The following is a 23,196-nucleotide window of genomic DNA, read 5'->3' as shown; positions in this document are numbered from 1 at the left end:
ATTTCAATAGGCTAAAATATCTTTGATGCACCAAATTGAACCAACAAGAAAAAAAAAAAAAGAATTATTTTGTGTGAAGAAGATGGCTGTCCTTACATTGCCTAGTTTTTATAGCTACACTTGAACTACAGCAAAATGACTACAATTACAAGCCCGGAGTCATACTGTTGGGTTGAGCTTCTAGTTCTCCTATGGTAGCTCTGTAACTTTGGGCAAGTCACATGAAAGTGTTATAATAGTAATTTGTAATGTATTTTACAGTTTAAGAGATATTGTCACAACTGTTACCTATTTTTCTCACAGCAACAGTCTCAGAATAATAAAAGTTATTCTTTTTTCCATCCAACATACATTTATTGAGAGTCTACTTTGTGTCAAGATACAAGGAAGCAAAAAAAAAAAAAAAAATGTGACAAGATCTGTGATTTCACAGAAACATCATGCTAACAGATATAATCAGGCAACAGCATGTAAACAGTGATATATAAGGTAATTTCAGATAATAATAATTGTTAAGAAACCAATAAGGTTAGGGCTGAGTCAGGTGCAACCAGTGACTATTTAAGGTGAGAACTTGAATGGAGAGAGGAAGTCAGAATATCTGGGTGGATAGGGGTAGGGGGATGGTGTAACCAGTGAAGACCTCCCACAAAAAGGTACTATTTAAGGTGAGAACTTGAATGGAGAGAGGAAGTCAGAATATCTGGGTGGATAGGGGTAGGGGGATGGTAAATGCCCTAAGTAGTAAAGTACTAGGTAGTTTTCAACAGACAAAAATCACCCAACATTAAATACATGTAGTTTTTTTGAATATCAGTTATACCTCAATAAAGCTGTGTGGGTTGTTTTGTTTTATCTTAAAGTCAACTGAAGAGTAGTGAGGACGGGAATGATGGAAAGAGAGTGGGTCAGGGAACTAGCTAGGACCAGAATCCTTCTATCCTTCTGTCCTTCTGTCCAGTGTGCAGATTCACAATCAGTAGGAGACCCATCCCAAGGTCACTTGAGAACCAGAACTAGAGTCTAGATTTTCTTGCTCTTATCCTTGAAAAGATGCTTTCCTTGATAAATCATACTGCTGGATAGGACCCAGCAAACCCAGCAAAAACACCTTGTTTGCTTTAGAATATCTTTGTTGAAAAACATTTATATCTTCTCATAAAGTAATACTTTTATTATCATCTTCAATTATTATTGAGTAATTCTAATGTAGCATGTAATCACCTAAATATTATATATGTTAAGGTTATTTGTCCTACCAATAACACTATGAAGATAGTAAGTTCTCTTTTTAAATGATGAAACTTACATATAAAGTATTTATAACCTAACCTAAAGTAACACATCTAATAAATGGTAGGCTTAATATTGGAATACAGTTCCTGTAATGGACATTTTGATAGAAGACAGGCTTAAATGCTTATGGGAGAATATTAACACATGTTCATTTCACCAGACATTGCCCAGGTACCATATTCAAACATCCCCCTTGAGCATTTGAGAGCTCATAGGAATATAATTTTATCATTGTTATGAAGTTTGTCTTAGACAAGCTCAGAGTGTAGCCAACATAGATTAATAATACAAAGGTAGTCAGACAGTGATCTTACTACCAGCAGGCTTATGTTTACCTCAGTTGACATTACAAATGATAGTGCAGGACTTACTTTTCAGGCATGAAAAAATGGGTCAAAAAATGTTTCAGATTGCTGAGGTTATGTGGATCTGATTGTTTGAAGGATATGAATGTTAGAGAGTGGGGTAAGGGTGGACACAATAGTGGTGAGGTTTATCTTGTGGTGAGTAACTGAAATTCATTTCGATCAACCAGTAATCAGGATATTTATCAATTTGCCTATAGTCTTTTTAAGAATTAGATGTGTATTTATAAGATAAACATAAGAACATTCTACTGCTTTTACATAATGAAACCAACATATACAATATTTTGCAAGATAGTGATTAAAGTTATGAACCCAGGAGTCAGACTGCATGGGTTCAAATTCTAGTTAGAGAACTAGAGAGGTAATAGCTGAAAAATTAGGCAAATTACCAACATCCAAGTGCTTTGGTTTCCTCACCTTAATTGAAAATAATAGTATATGTTCTATGACAGTATTCATGAGAATGTTTTGCATGTAAGCATATTAAACAGTACCTGACTTAGAGCCATGATTGCCTCCAGAAATAGTAGGTGTTACTATAATTATTGTCATTGTTATTGTATTTTATATATTTTATCAACATAATATTTTATTCTCTAGTAACCATAAGACTGCTCAAATTAATTTCTGAGCACTAGAGTAGATGTTATGGGAAGTATGTCAGTTTTCAGAGGAGTCTGGTGCTTTTTTTCTTCCACATAAACAGTTCTTCTCTCCTCTCAATCCCGTTCTTCCAGGGCTTACTTGAAACTAGCAGAAGAAATAGCAGTTACATAGAGCGGTTAGACATTTGATTATTAACTAGATTCCTAATACCTTTCCATTATCCACAAAACGTTGAAAACAATTCTCCCCCTGCCCTCGGCCACTGTAGCTATTAAAGTAGAGGCCTGAGGAATATTCATCTGTGTTTAGTTTAACAAACTTAATTGTGCACTGACTATATGGCAGACATGCTTTGGCCCTGGATCCCAGAAATAAATGATACGAAGTCACTCAGCCTCATAAAACTCCAACTTTTTTCCCCTTTCTAGTAATTTCATTCTTCTGTTTCTCTCTTTTAGTCTATCTGGAAATTAACAAAAAGTAAAATGAAATAATAAATCAGCCCTGTCAGGTGTTAGTTCAATAGGCACTAGAACAATATAAAAGACTTAAAAAAAAAAAAAAGGTTTTAAAAAAAAGTTTAAAAAAAAAAACAGCTTAAAAGTTGCTTGTCTGAGGGGTGCCTGGGTGGCTCAGTGGGTTAAAACCTCTGCCTTCGGCTTAGGTCATGATCCCAGGGTTCTGGGATCCAGCCCCTCATTGGGCTCTAGGTCAGCAGGGAGCCTGCCCCCCCTCTTCTCTCCGTCTACCTCTCTGCCTACTTGTGATCTCTGTCTGTCAAATAAATAAATAAAATCTTCAAAAAAAAAAAAAAAAAGAGAAAAGTTGCTTGTCTGAGAAACAAGTTCTTGGTTTCTCTTTAGAAATATCCAGCAACAATAGGATCCAATTATGATACCCCCAAATCTTAGTAAAGATGAAGTAAGGACCACATTTTGCTTGAGTTTGTATCACTTTTAATCCTTCCACTGATTAAATAAATTCTTCTCATTGTACACACTGAGGACACTATAGTCTAAATTCTAGTGACTCTTCTAAGGTCACTGGCTCGGATTCCATCCCTCGCCTTTTTCCTACTATCCCCTCTGTGTTCTTAGGCATCTATCCACGTCTTCCTGGTGTCTTCTTCCTCATGCAGCACTTCGTTCAGGGAGTTTGTGAAGAATGAGATTAACTTCATGATGCTCTGAGATTATGTAACACCATCGACATCTAGAGTGTGGTGAACACGACTTAGCCAGGTTTATACCACCACACCTAGCATACTAGTCATATATATGAAGGCTTGACACACACCTCCTGAATGAGGCAACTAGGGAACCAATAAACAGGATGGAGGAGATGAGACTATGAGGAATTTATTTCTTGATCACAAAGAGCCCATCATTAAGTATTTTAAAGCGCTCTATTGAATATTTTATAAGGTCTAAACAACACATTGTTGTTCAATGTATTTGTGGAACTTTTATAGAAGAAATGTTATCACAAACCCAATTTTGCTATTATCACCAGAGAGAGAAGAAAGTAGAATTGTATGTTTGTCAAATACTTGTGATAACTTGAACTTGGCTGCAAATACAGACTGAATCTTAGTATTACAAAGTATCTTCCCCGTTAGCTAAAAAGCCCTAAAGACTGAATTTGCCCAAGACAAATAAGTGCATAGAAATTAAATGGTAAAATACAGTGACAATTATCTTGATATGAAAATTTATCTAATGATGACAATTTTTTTTCTTTTTATATTCCACTGTTTTTCGGGTAGTGATAAAACACAACTTGAAAAAACAATATTTACCAGCATGATCTGACCCTTGTAAAAAAACAAAAACAAAAACAAAAAAAACAAAACAAAACAAAAAAACCTGCTCCACAGCATTCAGTTTATAGACTGGGCCTAGGCCACTTCTGAACTATTTGAATAAAATAGTCAGGAAGCACAGAGAACCGATGGCTCTCTGTGGCCTTCCTAGGACAGCAGAGATCTCATAATCCATGGAAGTAACCCAATAAAGGTAAATAAAGCTCTTTATGAGAACATGGACAAATTCACTTCCTCATTTAATGAAAAACCCCAAGTGAAACGATATTCCCAGGAATGGCGCAAATGATCCACTGTGGGGATGAAGAAAACAAAGGCCCAAGACAGATATTTCCTACATACAAACAGAAAGCAACACCATTTGTAGGAGCTGTTAGACTGATGAGCTTCTCTCAGGTAAACCTGAGAGAACTTGCACCCCTGTTTTTAGCAAGGCACTGGAAGTTTCCATTCAAGAACATCGATCAAGTACACTGCTTAAAAATCAGGTACTTAAAACACACACAGTTCCCTCTTGGCGAACAGGGAGGAAGTCCTATTTATCTGAGATACCGGGCGGATCTCACAGGTGTCACATGGCACCGCTATTTTTCATTTAATCTTTCATGAACGTGCCTGGGGAAAAGAAATGTGCTCACAGTCACAGGGGGAATGTAGTGAGTGTGAACCTTTAATTAATAAATGCAATAAATAAATAAATAAAAACGGAGTAAGCCTCCCCTACTCCAACTAAACATAAACAAGTAAAAAACATTTATAGCAGATAAACAAGCATAGCAAGTAAGCCTAGACCAATGTGTGTATAGTGATAAGACTAATGTGTGTGTAGTGATAAAGATGAACGTAGAGCAATAAGCTGCAAATATTTTGACCAGTGAAATGATATTGCAAAAATGTTGCAAAAACATGTTTTCGTGTTTATGTGTGTTTTGATGTATAAGCATGAGAAAAACAAGTGATGTAATATGTTTATGAAGGAGACTTAGCACAGTACATAAAAAGAGGCATCGGGTTGGACTGAGCGAAGGGAGTTCCCTGTCGGGAGAACATCATTGCCGGTGTTACCGACGCCCCGACAGTCTCATTGCCAACCACTCGCTGGTTCCCAGTCTCAACTTCTGCGGTGACCTCTCTGTCTAGATTGTGAGGCGACGTTTCCTTATCGTGACAACTTGACGAGCTGCCAAACCGTGACGATTGTGGTGCGGACCTCGTCCCAATAAAGATAAAGTGAGTTACATCGCATCTGTCTCTCTCTCGCTCCCTTTCTTTCATTTATGTTGCGACCCCCTGGCGGGACGCAGGGGTTTTGCTCTCATCAGGGAAGAAGGCAAGGAATCTCAGAACCAGAATGTAACTGTACTCTTTTTGGTTACAAACAAGACACTGAAGTCCTAGAGTATAGATGCAATGGCCATGTCATAGACAGGTTACCAGTGTTGTCTCAACTAAAACTTCGGTTGAAATACCGATTGCTTTCGTTTTTGTTTTTTAGGACTTCAATCAACTATTTTGCGATGTGGACCACTTAAGAGCGATTGAAAACTCGTTATGGGCTTGGTCCCCACTTGGGTCAGAAGATTGTTTCTGTTCTGATAAGCCCACATGTGAGGTTCACCTCTCAGGCACGTAAGAAAGGACAGGAGCTGTCAGCTGGTTATTCCACTCTGCTCTGAGGCAGTTGACTATAGCCTGAAACTCCAGCTGTTTTGCAAATAAGGAGGGTTTGTAATGGGGATAGTGGCCCAGGGAGGTTATATGGATCCGAACAAAATCTTCGGTGTTACTAGAAAAACACTGTGAAATGATTCTATATGAAGAATGGAGTATTTTTATTTACCCAGTGTTAAGCTCTTTGAAATAAAAGCCTCCATGGAGCTTATCTAAAACCATTATGAGTTTCATAGACTGATTTAAGAACTTCTGTTTCCCAGAAAATAAACACAATATGGACAAATGCAGCAACAAAAAAATCACAGCTCTATCCTAAATCAAACAAATACATCACACCGCTTCTCTGACTTACTAAAAACAAGAGGACCTCACAGGAGTCTGGATTTAGAAAGATTTTCTTTGTAGTCTGACAAGAAGTATTTTCCTACTGATAATCAGGTTTAAGGGAAAAGTGCTGCCGGATAGCTGAGCTCAAGATTAAATGGATCAGGATCAGATAAAAATTTCAAAATGATTTTTTTTTCTGTTCTATTTCATCTTTTCTTTGAAAATATCTGACTTAAGAACAAAAATATTGCAAATGGACTATTTTTAAGGATCAGGATAGACAAGTGATAATCACAGAGTTGGTAACATCTGTTTACTTCCAAATGCACACAAACACAAATGCACATGGGAAAAATAATTCTCTTATTCCAAATGTTACTGGGTTTTTTTCATCAGATAGATGATTGGGATTACAATATTTTTTTCCCCTTTTATAAAATAAGATTCCTAGGAACATTTTTTGTATTTATATTTTGTTCAAACACTTCAGAAAATTAACATTATTCCTACCTTTAGAGGAAATAGGCAAGAATATAGTTTTAGAGGATAATTTAAAACCTAGACTATGCTGTCATCATTAAAACTTATGATATCCCAAAAGGTAATGATCCTATACTTAAAAAACAAATTAAATCAATAAACAAAAATTGTTTTAAACAATCTCAGAGGAAACATGAGAAACTTTTATAAAGGTAGTTTATAGCACTTTTCTCCATAACATACAAGCATCTCTCCAATTAACAAAAGACGATACCAGGACCTGGGACCAAGACTCCAAAAACGCTTCTAAAGTGAGTATGTTGATGAATGAAAGACTATGGTTCACATGTCTATTTAAGTCTTAACAGATCACATACAAATCAGTCAATACACAAAGCACAGCAAGTCAAAGAACTTTATGAAGTGTTTAAAAATATGACTTCAAGTTAGGAACAAGATATTTCATTTATTTATTTATTTGTTTATTATTATTTTTTAATATTTTATTTATTTATTTGACAGACAGACAGAGATCACAAGTAGGCAAAGAGCCAGGCAGAGAGAGAGGGGGAAGCAGGCTCCCTGCTGAGCAGAGAGCCTGATGAGGGGCTCCATCCCAGGACCCTGAGATCATGACCTGAGCCGAAGGCAGAGGCTTAACCCCAAGCTACCCAGGCGCCCCAGGGACAAGATATTTTAAAACTCATTTCTCAGACATATTTGCCATATTTTATAACACTTTAAAACATGTTTAAAATAAAAAGAGAAAAAAATAAAATGCGAAGGGTACAATTAGGTTTTTTGTTTATTTAGTATCTGTGTAGAAATGGAAATCGTCTATGTAAAATTGGGTTCGTGTTATAGAAATAACACCCATTATATGATCTGTCCTGATGAGCTCTCCCGGTTGAGGTAACTTTGCATATTTAGAGGTAGAAAAACAAATGACAAATCAGAATAGTAATCTCTTTTCTTTCTGGGCTGCCACACAGCCATCAGCCTCGGGCAAGCTCCCACTTGTCAAGGAACCCAGATCAGCTTCATTTTCTTGGCACTTCTTACCTTGAGGCTGATGTTACAAACCACAGTGTGACACAGGCATGAGATTGTGTAGTTAAAAAAGTTGGAAGGGAAACCCTCAATGTTTACACACCCCAGTTAAGAAAAAAGCTCCTCTGTGGTATGTGAGAAAAAAGGTCTATTTAGAAAGAAGGAAAGAAAAGAAAAAAAAAAAAAGAAAGAAAGAAGTAAGAAGGAAATCTATTCCTTGGATTTCTGTGGCATTATCTCTTGTGCCTCTATAAGACGTTCCTCTCACGGAGACTTCACAGTGACACTTCATGGGATCAAAGAGGAACAAATGAAAATAGAATCAAATATAAGTCTCCTGCTTAATTGTAGTAAACCGCTTATAAACATGTTTCCAGTAACTTGGAACTTATTTCCATTGTGTTAAAGAAAAATTATATTGCATTATATTACTTTCTCAAAACTCTATTTTCCTAAAATGTAACCAAACAAAGTAATGGAACCAAATTATCATTAACAGGTAAAATGATTAAAAACATTCCTTCCTGATCACCAAAAATTTTTGTTTTTGTTTTGTTTTCAGTTTATGTGGTAATAAGCAGAATTTTCATGTTCTGTATTTATAATCCAACATGGCAGAAAAGTACTCAATAACAAATGTATTTGATAGGGAAATATGCAGAAAATTTTACAATAAAATGCAAGGCAATCTGTATATCTAATTCCTTAGCTTCAAGAAAGTTTGAAATCAGGGCTAAAGCAAATTAATTTTTCATTCGTTCATGTTGTTGCATGTTGGTTCTTTTTGTTTCTTCTTTCTAATTGCTGAATAGAATGTCACTCTATGATTGTAATTGTTTGTTTATTCATTTTCTAGTTGATAGACACATGGAAGTTTCCTGTTTGGGCTATAATGTAGTGAGTGGGGCAAACATGTTACACATAAGGTATATGCTTTCAAATATTTTGAGTAACTACCAAGAATAAAAGTATTGAATCACAAGGCAAGCATCTATTTAATTTAATGAGATATTGCAAAAGGTTTTCCACAACTGTTGTGCCTTCCCATACTCTCCCCAGCAATATGTAAAGGAAACAATTCTCCCTCTCCTCTCTAACATTTGATTTGTTAACCTTGTTAAATTAGCTATTTTAATGAGCAGTGGGATTTTATTGTGGTTTAATATGCACTTTTCTGCCAACTAATAATGTTGAGACTTTCTCCACGTTTTCATTACATAGTTGTGTGTTCTTTTGTATGAAGTGTCTATGGAAGCTTTTTGCCCATTTTTTACTGAATTGTGCTTTTTTTATTGACCTGTAAGAGTTCTTTTTGTAATATAAATACTATTCCTTTGACAAATACATGTACTGAGAATGTGATTATGCAGTCTATGATTTTCTTTGTGTTTTGATGAGTACAATTTTTAATTTTGATGAAGAACAGTTCGATGTTTCTGCATTCTAAGAAATCTGAAGACTCATTCACATTGCAATAATATTCCCCTCTGTTTTCTTTTATGAACTTTGTAAATTTAGCTTTTACATCAAGATCTGTAATCCACCTTGAGTTAATATTTGGTACGGTGATTTTGTGTATAGTGAGAAATATAAGTCATGGTTGAACTTTTTCCATACAGATATTGAATTGATCCAGAGCCAGTTGTTTAAAAGATTTCTTTCCCCACTAGATTATATTGGTGTCTTTGTCAAAAACTGTTTGTATATATGTAAGTCCATATTCTGGGTGTTTTACTCTCCAACCTTTGTTCATTTATCCACAACTGCCTTACTGTTTCTCTACCTCTTTGCTTCTGACCCAGCTCTTCACCTTGTTCCTGTGCTCTACTTCCTGCACCTCACAATGTCCCCTATCATCCTTAAACAATACTTGAAAGGTGTCTTTCAGTTTGCCTTTATTTATTCCTCAAAGGCATGGTTAGATCTCTTGTAATGGATATTGTCTTCTGGTTTGCATTGGTTGACAAAAATTCAGCAGTTATTCTTTTTTTTTTTTTTTAAGATTTTATTTATTTATTGGAGAAAGAAAGAGAGAGTGCAGAGTGAGAGAAAGAGCAAGAGCACAAGCTAGAGCGAGGAGGGGCAGAAGGGAAGGGAGAAGCAGGCCTCCTACTGAGCAGGGAGCCCACCAACTGTAGAGCTGGAACCCAGAACACTGGGATGATGACCGCAGCTGAAGGCAGACACTTAACAGACTGAGCCACGCCCAGGAGCCCCTCATTGTTTATTCTCATCTGTATAGGGTACATAACCACTAATCCTGAGTGGTCTTAGAATTTACTCTTTTATCTTTAGCACACTGTAATCTGAAAATGATGTACCTTGGTATATATTTCTGAACATTTATTCTGTTTGTGATTTGTCGTGTTTAGATTTGTGGGTTAAAGTTTTCACCAAACTGAGTAGGTTTTAGCCAATATTTCTTCCAGTGTATTTTTTGCCCCATTCTTTTCTTTCTAAGAAGAAATTACAAATTACACATACCTTAGACTGTTTGATAGTATTCTATATATCACTGATTCGATTCAGCTTTTTTTTTCTCTTTTTGCCTCATTTTTGGACAGTTATTTGGCCTGTCTTCACAGAAATCCTTTATCTTATAGTAGTCATTCTCCTGTCAAATCTTTGAAAGTTTTAGATTTCAGTTATTTTATAATTTTCAATTTATGGAATTTAGAATAGAATTTATAGAATAGATCTGTTGCTTCTTCTGTTCTGTGGTTTCCATTTCCATGTTCATTCACTCAGTTTTCTATATTTTCCTGCAATACTTTGAGCATATTAACAATAGCTATTGTAAAGTTGTCTGCTACATCTAATATCTAAGTCATCTCTGAGTTGGTTTCTGTTGCATAAATTTTCCTTAGATATATGTCCCATAGTCTTGCTGCTCCACATAATTTGTATCTTTTCATTATAATACTAGATATGGTGTTGAAAAGAAGAGTGATGCTGGATAATAAGACTGCATATTTTTCCTGGAAAATAGAGGCTCTTTCTTGTCTCTCAGCTAAGGTGAAAAGTACTAGAAAGAATTGAATTGATCTGTGATTTCACTTTAGTTTAAGAAGTTTGAGTACAGGGCTACAGTTCTGGATAAGCAAATGAAAACCTCCAGCTGCAATTATCAGCCACTACTACTGGGTCTGCTCAGGGAGAATTCCACGTAAAAAGTGTTTGAGGTTTGGGGCATCTGGGTGGCTCAGTCCGTTAATTGATGGACTGTTGATTTCAGCTCAGGTCATGATCTCGGTGTCTTAAGACTGAGCACCCCATGTAGGGCTCTGCACTGAGTGTGAGGACTGCTTAAGCCTCTCCCCCACTACACATGCATTCTAAATAAATACATAAATAAATACATAAAATAAGAAGTGTTTGAGCCTGGAACCAGGAGGGTATTAAGACAGCGAACTATTTTTGTATTCAGAGGTTCTATGAATCATGAATACTTGAAACTGCAGGGGCTCCCTTTGCCTTTTAGTATAACCTTCACTTCTTTTTATTTTATATAATTGAGGAGCTACTGATATGATATTGATATTAAGGATGACAGATATATCAAACAAATTATTATTACATTTGGGCCTTCCAGACATGAATAAACCACTTGTCCCTGCCTTTAAACAAAAAATATTTTATTTTAATTACAGTTAGTTAACACACAGTGTTATATTAGTTTCAAGTCCAATTCAACACTTCCATACATCACATACCACAATTGTCTCTGCTTTTAGTTACAATTCGGCTAGACCCTTTTCCTCCAAGACCTTTCCAGACCCAGTGTTCACTCACAGCGACCGATGCTGGGTACCCAGTGAGCTCACTGTTCAGCTCGGAAAGACTCCTTTCTTGGAAACTGGAGTTACAATATGAAGAGAGTTAAGGACAACACATCTGTGAACCTTAGACAAAGAGCTGATCAGAGAAATAGTTCAAGTAATAGTAAGGAAACAATAATAGGGAAAAAAGTGGTTGAGGAAGGAAATCTTTCAATACAGAAAAGATAATATAGTTGTATATTTTTGGTCATGACACAATAGAGAAAGAAAACGTGATCATTCAAAAGACAGGAGAAATTGGCGGGGGTGGGGGGTGGGGAGGGTGGGGAAGAAGCCCTAGAGTATGAAAGGGGAGACAGGACTTACAGGACAGGTGAATGGATTGGGCTTCAAGTAGGAAAGGAATCGTATCTTCCGTTAGAAAAGTAAGGTAGGTGGTCATTACATATGCAGGTACGTTTGTATCCCTGGCTTCTGTTTATTTTATTAGTGAAAGTGAAGTATCACAAGAGCTAACAGTGATGGAAGAAAGAATGTGTTTTTCATTTGAGAAGATTTGTAAAAAGTCATATTGAAAAATAAAGCAAATATATTAAAGAAGAAGGAGGTCGGTGAAAATGGTGGGTAATGATCTCCAAAAATCCTCTCCTCCACAGAATCAAGGGGAGCACTGGAGAAAAATGGTCAAAATCATATTTTTATGAACTCTGAAAATTAAAAAAAAAATGCTCGCAACACGGGAAAGTGATTCTTCAAGAAAAAAACAGCTGCATCTTGGTAAGAACAACGAGATTTGGGTGTTTAAATTACCCTAATCTCATCCAAATCTCTCTGAACCATGATAGCCTTGAAAACCAATAGCCCCACAAACATGTTAAAATCAACCCTCTACCTCAGAACTCACCCAGTTAGTACTGAGCTCACCCGGCTCACTACCAACAGTGTTATCTTTGGGTGGGGGAGACCATACAAAACTATCAGTGGTGATCATTTAGCATGGCTGCTACCTAAAGGGATGACAACTTTGCGGATGATCAACAAATTGGCTAAAAACATAAATGAAAAACTGGGAAAAGAGATGTAGCTGGATGGCTTTGAAAGAGCATATTCCTGAAATTCTACAAGACCATGCAAATATGTTGATGTGTGTCCACGTCCAGGACTGGATAAGTGCCCCAAAAAGACCTACAATGTTCACCTATATCTAACCTAGAGTTTCTGTACAAATAAGAAATGAAAGTTAACACAGAGTTGCAACATGTCTGTGCTAGCATAGAACACACAGTCTCTGTGTGCTTAGAGCTCTTGACAAAGTTTGGACAGTTACTCGTTCCAGGCATTTAAGGGAAACTCCATATAATTATGAAGATAATCATGAAGATAATTGAGCAAGAATTTCAGTGGTCTCATATGACAAAGTATGCAGAGTTTACAGAATTACTTAAGGAAAGTCACTAACAGTTTCCTCACCATCCTCTAGCAAAATTAACAGAAAAGCCAACATTAATAGTTTGCTTAAGTAGATAATGTAGTTCAATTTGCAGTTCTCTCTACTTTAATGTTAAAAATACATAGAGACACACCATAAGACATGGGAAAAACACCTACGAATAGAGTTTATACTCAAGAGAAGCCATATGAGGTAGCAGTAAGAGGAAAATATGAATCAGACCATCGAAAGCCTTGGATGTAATTTAAAGATATTTGCATTTGAACTTCAGAAAGATCTGAGACTCTGGGATGGTCGGTGAATAATTGAGTTGGTGAATGTGATGGATATGTCCAATTTGTCCCCAGCCCTCCATTCTTCCCTTTTAAGGTTGATCTGTATGAACGATTTCGATGGGCTCCCTTATCCTATGGTTTCTGGCTGGATTTTACCAAATGGTAGCACTAGTAGGTCAGGGGGGAGGGATGAAAGACATGTTGGAGCCTTTGTTCACATTCTATCTCTGAGATGAGTGGGGGTAACGGTGGGCAGGCTCCCCCCTTTTATCAGACTCTCAGTTGAAGTTCCTACCTTCTCCCTCTCCCTCTGTTGCTCTCCCTGCTTGTGCATTTGCTCTCTCTCAAATAAATAAATACAATGTTTTTAAAAATAAACAAATAAAAATCTTCGTATTTCAGAAATTTTGCTTTTTTTTCTTTGAAAATAAATCATAGCAACTGCTGTTTTATGATTATTATTTCTTTTAAGGATTGAAGTAATGGTACTCATGATAAATTCATGGTCTGGGATTTTCATAGTTTGCAAATGATTTGACCTTCTAAGTCAGTGAGCTTGCCTGAGTAATCCAATAAAACAAAATATATCCATAATTGAAATATGAGAGTTTACAAACTTTATTGAATGTGAACAAACCACAACAAAATCTGTTTAGATCTGTTCTTACCCTATGAATAGGGACTACTTCTTAAAAAGAGTTTGGTAAAACTCCATAATAAAACCCCATTACGCTTTCCCTGCTGAGGAGTGGCTTACTATGCTGGGGTGTTATAAAATTCTGAAGCTTTATCCTTCAACAGAATTGGGTGCGAACATTTAAATGCAGTGCTACTATCACTTAATTTCAATATTTCAAACTCTAAATGGACAATTATAATTTTGACCAAGTGATTAAATTTCAGTGCAGTTTCCCTTTAATGGAAATTTTATTAGCTGTCATCAAAGACTCCAAATCCTATTCCATAAAATAACCCAATATCTTTTCTGAACTACTTATTTAAAATTCCAGCCAGACAGAAATGCATTAGGATACAATTAAGTACTGGAAAATCGGTGCTTTTATTCCAGGTTTTTTTTTTTTTTTTGACCTAAAATCAGACGTTTGAACCAAATGATTAATATTTAAAGTGTGAGAAGAATTGAGTCTTTGGAGTTAAACTATATTTTAGGTATATAATTTGCATAATGTGCTTTGCCTAACTCATCATGAATCATTTTTTTAATACATTTGAAAACTGGCTGAGCACATAGCACAATTATGAGCACCTGAGACTGTCTCATTGCAAAATAAAAGAGACACTTTTCCATATTTTACTGGCTCACTAAATGCTATCCCCACAGAGCTACTGAAATTCTTGAGATGTATTAATTTGCAACAGGGAGAGATGCTTTGGCAAGAATATAGTGGTGCGCCACACAGAGACAACATGTCCAAGACCCTGGCATGTTTAATTGTTACTCATTCCACTGGCACTTATTGTTATTATTATGTCCTTCTATGTGCCCATCATTGTGGTAGGAACAGGAGTGGAGGAATGATCACATCTTGTGCTTAGGTCGGGAAGGGAGAATGTTAGGAGGTGAACAGAAGAACAGAGTAAGTCTACTGTGGGGGAGTTAAGTAAGAGGTGGGCCCGTAATAAACAGAAGCACTTCCTCACATTCTGCTGCTTCATCATTTCCATTCCCAATGGGAACAGCATTATAAGTCATCAAAAACCTAAACAGAACATTGTATGCAGTATGTTACTTTTTATGTAAGAGTGTATACAAGACTATATAGAGATATTTGTTTGCATTTGCCTAAAGAATCCACTAGAATCATAATAAAACCCAGGAAATACAAAAATGGTTATCTGTACTGGTAAGTGGAAACAAGGCAGGAGCAAAACATCTCTGTTAAGCATTTTTTAATATGGTTGTGACTCTTGGGTCATGTAATTATATTATTTCAAAGCAACTAGCAATTTGTAAGGACATGTAGATAAAGGAATGTGTGTTGGGATCTTGATGTGCTAGTAGTTACTCAGGAATAAAATCAATTATTTGCATTATAGTGTGCTTTCTCATAGACACTGTAGCTGTCCAGTCCCTGGGGAATAGTGTCTGTGATGCAGTAACAGCTACCATATATTCAGGACAATCTCTGTGCCAAGCCACACAATAATGTTTCATTTAAGATATTCAGCAAGTTCAAAAATTTTTTTTTATTAACTTATGGGGTTTTTTGTTTTGTTTTGTTTTCAGGTGAGGAAACCAAGTAGAAGAGAATGTTTAAGTCCCTGGATGCTCAGCCTATGTTGCCCGAGTTGCTGGAAACTCAAGCTCCCCTTCTCCAAATGCAATGAACTAATCCAAGAAAAACATTTCAACAGAAACCATTACTTTCTCCCCCTAAAGAATATCCCTCTGACCCCCGAAGTGCCTTTCACAGATAGTACCTATCAACAGCTGCCTCCCAGTTCCTGATTTTCCCTAAACAAAGACAAGATTCATATTTATATACCTTAATCCCCAACCCTAGGAAAATAAAATTTATGAGGATAAAGAATTTCTCTGCTAGAAAACAGACCCAAATATGAGGATCAAGCAAAATGCCCTAGCTCCCACATGCCTTGATGTCAGATACCAGGCGATGGGGAATCTATGCCTTCTTCTGTTTCCTTGCTGACCCTCATCCACTATACTTTTCTCTTCTTCCTAGCCCTCCCAAATCCAGCTGTTGTGATATTGCAGAATATTATTCTAATCCGGAAGTACAGTAGGTAGGGAACCAGTTGGGACCCAACCTCCCTTGACGATACCCACAACTAAGTTTATACCAACTTTGTTCATAACCAGGCTGAGCATCAGTCTCTGCTGGGCTTACTAGCACTTTCAGAGGTGGGACCATAATCAAATGGAGTGTCTGTGCCTGAATCAGCCAGGGGGTGTCAGATGGGTTCTGTAGAGCAGCTGCTTCCAGTCCAGGCGCCCATTTCAACCTCTCTACCTTTCAAAAGAGCATAATATAGGGGCACCTGGGTGACTCAGATGGTTAAGCATCTGCCTTAAGTTCAGGTCATGATCCCAGGGTCCTGAGATCAAGCCCCATGTCAGGCTCCCCTCTCAGTGGGGAGTCTCCTTCTCCCTCTGCCTCTGCCTCTTCCCCTGCTTGTGCTCTCTCTGTCTCTCTCTCAAATGAGTAAGTAAAATATTTTTTAAAAAGCATAATGTAAATACAATCTCACTAAAATGTTACTTACTGGCATAAAACTGTTGCAGTTCAATGGAGGTCAAGATAGAAGAGGTACAGCCACTCTAAATGCATGCATGCTATTAGGATGGATACAATTTAGCAGATATCTTCAAATGCCAGACTCTATGCTAAAACCTTTGCAAGTATTATCCATAATCTTTACTGTTACTTCAAGATACTGTTATTGCATTGACCTCTCTTACACATGAGGAAAACAAACCTCTCCCAACTAACACTGTTTTTGTTTTTGTTTCCTAGTGGTCCATTTGTTACCACTTAGTAAAATCAGAAATCAACTCGTGGTTTTTCAGATGTCAAGGCTATGTCTTTTCTATAAATCTCAGGCTGGTATTCATTTAGAAGAATACGTTTTTTCTTTTTTTTAAAAAGGGCTATTAACACTAAATTTGGATTTAGTCATAGGGCAGAGCCACCAGTGGCAACTACTCTCTGTATCACTTGCAAATAAGCTAAACAAAAATTGATTAAAAAAAAAAAAACAGAGCTTTTTTTTTTCCAATTTATTTATTTTCAGAAAAACAGTATTCATTATTTTTGCACCACACCCAGTGCTCCATGCAAGCTGTGCCCTCTATAATACCCACTACCTGGTACCCCAACCTCCCACCCCCCCACCACTTCAAACCCCTCAGATTGTTTTTCAGAGTCCATAGTCTCTCATGGTTCACCTCCCCTTCCAATTTACCCCAAAGCACATACCTTCCCCAATGTCCATAACCCTACCTCCCTTCTCCCAACCCCCCTCCCCCCAGCAACCCTCAGGAAGTGGTGATGCAACATGAGGGCTTAAGTGGGTAAGAGAAGAATCCATGAAACAAGATGGGATAGGGAGGGAGACAAACCATAAGTGACTCTTAATCTCATGAAACAACAGAGCTTTTATCTTAGAGATTTTGAATCTCATTCAGGAGAATGATAATCTCAAAAGGCTCACAGAAGCCACATGTTGACAGTGCTGCATATAATGAAGGTTCTGATCAGTTACCATGAGCCCCAGACCAAGTCAAACTGCATGGTGCAGGTTCTAGGGAAGCAACACTAATCATCTGAGCTATAGATACAATTCATTTGGAGAGAAATAAGGAAATATGAAAAATGTCTTCAGAATGTTAAAGTGGTATTATGGGGAAAGGAAGAAGACTTTCTTTCTCTCTGTCTCTCTTTTTTTAAAGATGTATTTATTAGAGAGAAAGAGAAAGTGTGTGCGTGTGCACAGACTGGTGCTGAGCAGAGGGAGAGAGAGAATCTTAAACCGGCTCCTCACTAAGAGCACAGCCAGAGGCCAGCCAGACCAGCTAGATGCCAGGCTCGATCCCAGGACTCTGAGATCATGATCTGAGCCAAAATCAAGAGTCAGATGTTTAAGTGACTAAACCACCCAGGCACCCCAAGGAGGAAGATGTTCTATGTTATTCCAGAACAGTGTTTGCTTACCCTGGCTCAGTACTGGTCATCTGAGGAGCTCTTAAAAAGCTCTCCCACCTGGACCCAATCCTAGAAATATTGACTTAAATGGTTTGAGGTAGGATTTGGGATTTTGCAAGTATCCCAAGTAGAAACTGCGGGTTGATAGCCAATGCTTTAGAAAGAAATGAAAGAACTAACAGGTAAGAGTAATATTGAGGCAGGTTTCACTGATCCCGGGATTGATGTCAAACTCAACAGTGATGCTGAGTACCTAAGAAAGGCACATAGTCCTTCACAGTCTTTATTCACTAAGAATTTAGACAACACCAGAAAGAAAATGTGTTTACATGGAACTTTAATACATTGCATACTATAATAAGAGTTGTGCTAATTTGCTTAATGGATTCATGAACAAAGAAGAAACTCTAAGTTACATTTAAATCAATTTTAGAGACCACAGAAGAGAAAGTTGGAGTAACGATTTTATTATAAAGCTTGAAATATGGAACACTGAGATAAGGCTATCAATACAACAATGCAAAAGGCTGTATTGAGAAGCAGAGTGCTTTCCCAAAATGAAAATACTTGAAATCTGGAGGACCTTCTGTCAGATATATAAAGAGATTTCTTCATTGGGTAGGAAATCAGACCAGACAGTAGTATCAGGGTTCTCCAGAGGAAATCAAAGCAGTAGGAGAAGAATCTATTGATACATAGACAGATGATAGATGGATACATAGAGAGATGATAGGCAAATAGACTGATAGTCACAGACAGATCCATAGATTAGCTAGATGGATGAATGGAAGGATAGACAGATGTACAGACAGACAAAAAGAAATTTATTGTAAGGAATTGTTTTATGCAATTGTAATGACTGGCGAGTGAAATCTGTAGGACAGGGTAGCAGTTTTTGGAAGGTCTCGGGCAGAAGCAGAAGCTGATGCTGAAGTCTTGAGACAATGTCTTCTTAGGGAAACTTCAGGTTTGCCCCTCAGATCCTTCATCTGAGTGTGTGAGGTTCACCCATATTATTGAAGAAAATTCCCTATACTTAGCACTGACTGAATATAGAGATCAGCTGCATCTACAAAACACCTTCAGGGTAATACCGGGATTACTGTTTGATTAAATAACCAGGCATCATAACCTAGCCAAGCTGACACACAAAACTAACCACTTAGCAACCTATAATTGTTTTTTCTACTCTAAGATTTTATGATTCCAATGAGAAAAACAAAAAGAAAAATAAAACTGTTCTTTTCACGTATAAGCCACCTATCCAGAAATCGAATATGCAGTTGCCATGATCACTACCTGTTCTGTCATCCTTCATTATTGTCACAATCTCATTTATGAAATCTAATTAGACTGAGATACCGATAGAAAATTATTGAGAGATCCAGGTCTGTCCAAATGCGGTCTTTCCATTAATCCATCCTTCCTTCCTTCATTCCTTCCTTCCTTCCTCTTTCTTCCTTTGAGTATAACTGACACAATGTTACATTCATTTCAGGTGTGCAACATAGCGACTCACCATCTGTGCAGGTTAAGTTGTACTCCCAGAACTACCATGTGTCAACACACAACAGTATTACAGTATCATTGACTATTCCCTAGGCCTCTCCATTAGTCTTTATCTCCCCCTTGACGCTGTCAGTGTTAATATGTGCAAGGAACAATAGCCAGTTTTGAAAATAAAATAGTAAGTTATTTATTTAAAGATGATTTGTTTATTTGAGAGAGAGAAAGAGCATGAGTGAAGGGGCAGAGGGAGATGGAGAAGCAGACTCCTTGCTGAGCAGGGAGCCTGATCAGGACTCAATTCCAGGACCCTGAGATCTTGACCTGAGCTCAAGGCAGACGCTTAACCAAGTGAGCCCCCAGGTGCCTGGGATCAAGCCCTGAATCGGGCTCCCTGATCAGTGAGGAGTCTGCTTCTCCATCTCCCACTGCCCCTTCCCCCCAACCCCACCCTCTCTCTCTCTCAAATAAAATCTTTAAAAAAAATAAAAATAAATAAAATGAACATTATCCTAATATAGGATTCTGTTAAAAGTAGGTTTTAATGGTTTTACACCAGAAATCTATGAAAAGCTTCCTTCCTCTAAGCCTTATATCCCAACTTAAATCTTGGATTCTCATGACCCTTTGCTTGTGTGCAGAGCAACGGCTAGAGGTACAGACACATAGTTGAGACGTGAGTACAGATTGGTAACTGGTAAAACCCAAAGCAGGTATGAAGGATAGTAAAAGCTATGGTGCTGGAGATGAGCCTCTGACACTTTTTCTCAAACTGAGATAACTTGAGAAAGAACAGATTTATTCTTATTCAGATTAGTAGTTGCTCCTTTATAATATAGAGGAGATACTAAAGAATAAAGAAGAGGTGAGAAAAAAGGCCACTTGGTCCAAAAAAAAAAACCCCAAAAAACCAAAACCAATTCAGGAACTGGAATGTCCTCACCTAATACTGCAACAGAAAAAAATAAATAAGAAAAACTACTGCAAATGTTGCAAATCACAGAAAAATTCAGCCAGTTGTGTATTTGGATTTGGCCTTGGGTAGTGATAAGGCAGCCTTCATATAATTTTCTAATTCAGGAGGTTTTAAAGATCACTGGGTTGGGACATGTTGAGTGCACTAAACATTGATATTACTAGGTTGCGTGAAGAGTCGACTATGTTTTCATACAGTTGAAGCCGATTTTAATTTTGCACTATTCCTTTTAATTTGACTGGAATCATGAAATACCCACAAAGGTATTACTCACATAAACATATTTGGTTTTGAAAGAAAATGGTGTAAATGTAAAACTCCGAAGAGAGAATTAAGAAAAAAAAAAAAAAAAAAAAAAGGAGGTAATTTATAAAAAAAGGAGCACAGGTCTGGGAACTGGGGCTATTGCTGCCAATAACTAGCTGGGGAGCAGAGGCCAAGTTGCTGAGCACCTGAGCATTTAATTTCTTCCTCCAGAAGTGGAGTACATGAACCACATCTCTAAGACCCTCCTATTTCTAAAATATCATGAATCTTTTACCTTGAAATAGGTGAGTAGACAGAAGTTGAACTTCTGAATATAAACCTTCCGTATTAAAAGTTGTTCAGAATCCCCATTGTCTTTACAACAAAACCTGTGATATGAAATATCTCTATACAGTACTCTTATCTCTTTCTACATCGCACTAAGTTCCAAGCATGTCAAACTGCTCACATATTCTCATCTGCCCAGGTTCCTCTGTCTAGGTTCACCCAGAAGTCATTCTACATGTTTATACTGAATGGGGTAACTTACAGTAGTAAAAAGAAGGACCTGAATTTGTAGTCCTAATTTTTGCTGGGAATTATTTTATTCTTATATGCAAATCCCTGAGCTTGTCCTCTAAGGAAGAAACGTTCCAAGTATGAAAAGATGCCTGTTTTCCCAAGCAATGCCCATGACAGACTTTCTGAACCATGAAAAGCCATAGGAAAAGATAATTAATTAAAAGATAATTAAGATGATTGCACCTATACAAAATGTTTCAAAACCATTGTGACCTAACAGAAGCAAAATGTCCTATTAAAGGAATTATTTTCTCTGCATTCAGGGATTATGAGTTTCCAGTAAGAGTAAGTATGATCATCTTGGTAGCATTTAGGAGGCCCACAGAGTTCCACATGCCTGACCAACTACAGGGAGAGCACTCAATGTTGAAACATGGTCTTCCCATCAGCTAAAATCTTAGAAATCCCCCCTTAGGTCTGAGGAGATTTGAGACATAGCCAGAACTAAAGAAAGTAACAGAGATTTAGGATTGAGGGGGAAACTCCACAGTTCCACTATAGTAATCAAGGATAAAGAGGAGAAATATTTTCTGAGAGTCTGAGACATGATAAAGTTCTCAGTTATCAGATGGGAACTTCAGTTCTACCATTTCCTAGTGATGATGTCTATTACTTTAAACCTCTCCAGTTTGTCTTTCTGGAATGAAGTATGACCTAAATGAACTGTAATTCTTATAAAAAACGTTTTTAAACTGCTAACACTTATCAACCATTATTATGAATTAGACACTATACTGAACACCAGATATATATATAATGTTATTCAATACTAAACCTGTGAGGTAGCCATTATTATCCTCATTTTACATGTGAGGACGCTGAGACATAGAAAGATTAACTAACTTACCACATGATTCACAAAAGGAAAGCCAGGTTATGGGCTCAGATGCAGCTGGCACAAAATTTGTGTACTTAACCACTACGCACAGTTACATTACACTTGGAATAACTGTAACAAACTGTATTATTCAGGGAAGACTTATTTATCTAACACGCAAATGTGGAAACACTATTGCTCATTCACATTACAGTTTGATGTTCAGTGTGTGCATGTGTGTGTGTGTGTGTGTGTGTGTGTGTGTTGGCAGGAGAGATGAGAAGGACACTGGTCCCTTAAACTTATGACCTACCATGTATCACACTTGGTTTCCTGGGTGTCTACAGAAAGAAGAGAGTGGAACTGCTTGAGGATGACTTGAAAGTAGAGGTAGAACCATCACTTACACCCTGTTTTCATTGTCCTAAGGTCAGTGCTATGGTCAGCTAACATCAAGGGACAGAGGAAGCATGCAGTTGTGAACAGAGAAAGAGCAGAAGATACCCATTTCTGTCACAAAAAAGCAGGGGTCAAAAAGTGAAGAAGTTAAAACAAGTCTAGGGAAGTGACACCATCATACAACATTATTATTCACCAAGAATATCTCTTTACTATGAAAAATCCATTTCATGCTTGTCTACTTTGGTAAATCGTAAAATTGAGTTTAAAATTGGTTAAAAATGAGAGTGATCACAAGAAAACTAAAAGGCATTTGATGTTGATAATCAGAGACTGGTATTTGCCCAGATGTTAACATAATCTAATTCCAGTTCATGATCATAATCTGTGCTATTTCTCTTCTTGGAATGGATGCTCACTTCTTGCCTGCTGTTATGGTTCTAATAAATGCTGAATTTTTTTTTCAAATATAGGAAAAGTTGCACAACGAATACTACTGAATACTACAATCTTTAGTGTCTAGTCCAACCTAGGCAGCAATTAAAATGTATGTCCAAAAATATCAGAACAAAAAACAGGTTTTTTTGTACTTGCTATAACTGCTGAATTCTAATATCTTAGCAACCATGCAACAAATGAAAGATTTACCCAGATAGTTGCCTTTATACCCACAGAGTAAATCAAATGATTTGAAGAGGGGGATAAATGTAAAGTTTATTATTTTATAACTATTCTATTGTAATAATTTTCTCATTTATAATACTTTACTTCATATTCAACAATGTAAGAAAATATCTTGCTTTTTATGATTGGTATGTTATAATAAATGAACCATCAAACATTTTCCTATTCATAAAA

This window comes from Neovison vison, chromosome 9, assembly GCF_020171115.1.
Source record: "Neovison vison isolate M4711 chromosome 9, ASM_NN_V1, whole genome shotgun sequence".
NCBI lineage: Eukaryota > Metazoa > Chordata > Mammalia > Carnivora > Mustelidae > Neogale > Neogale vison.
This window is presented reverse-complemented; position numbering follows the sequence as displayed.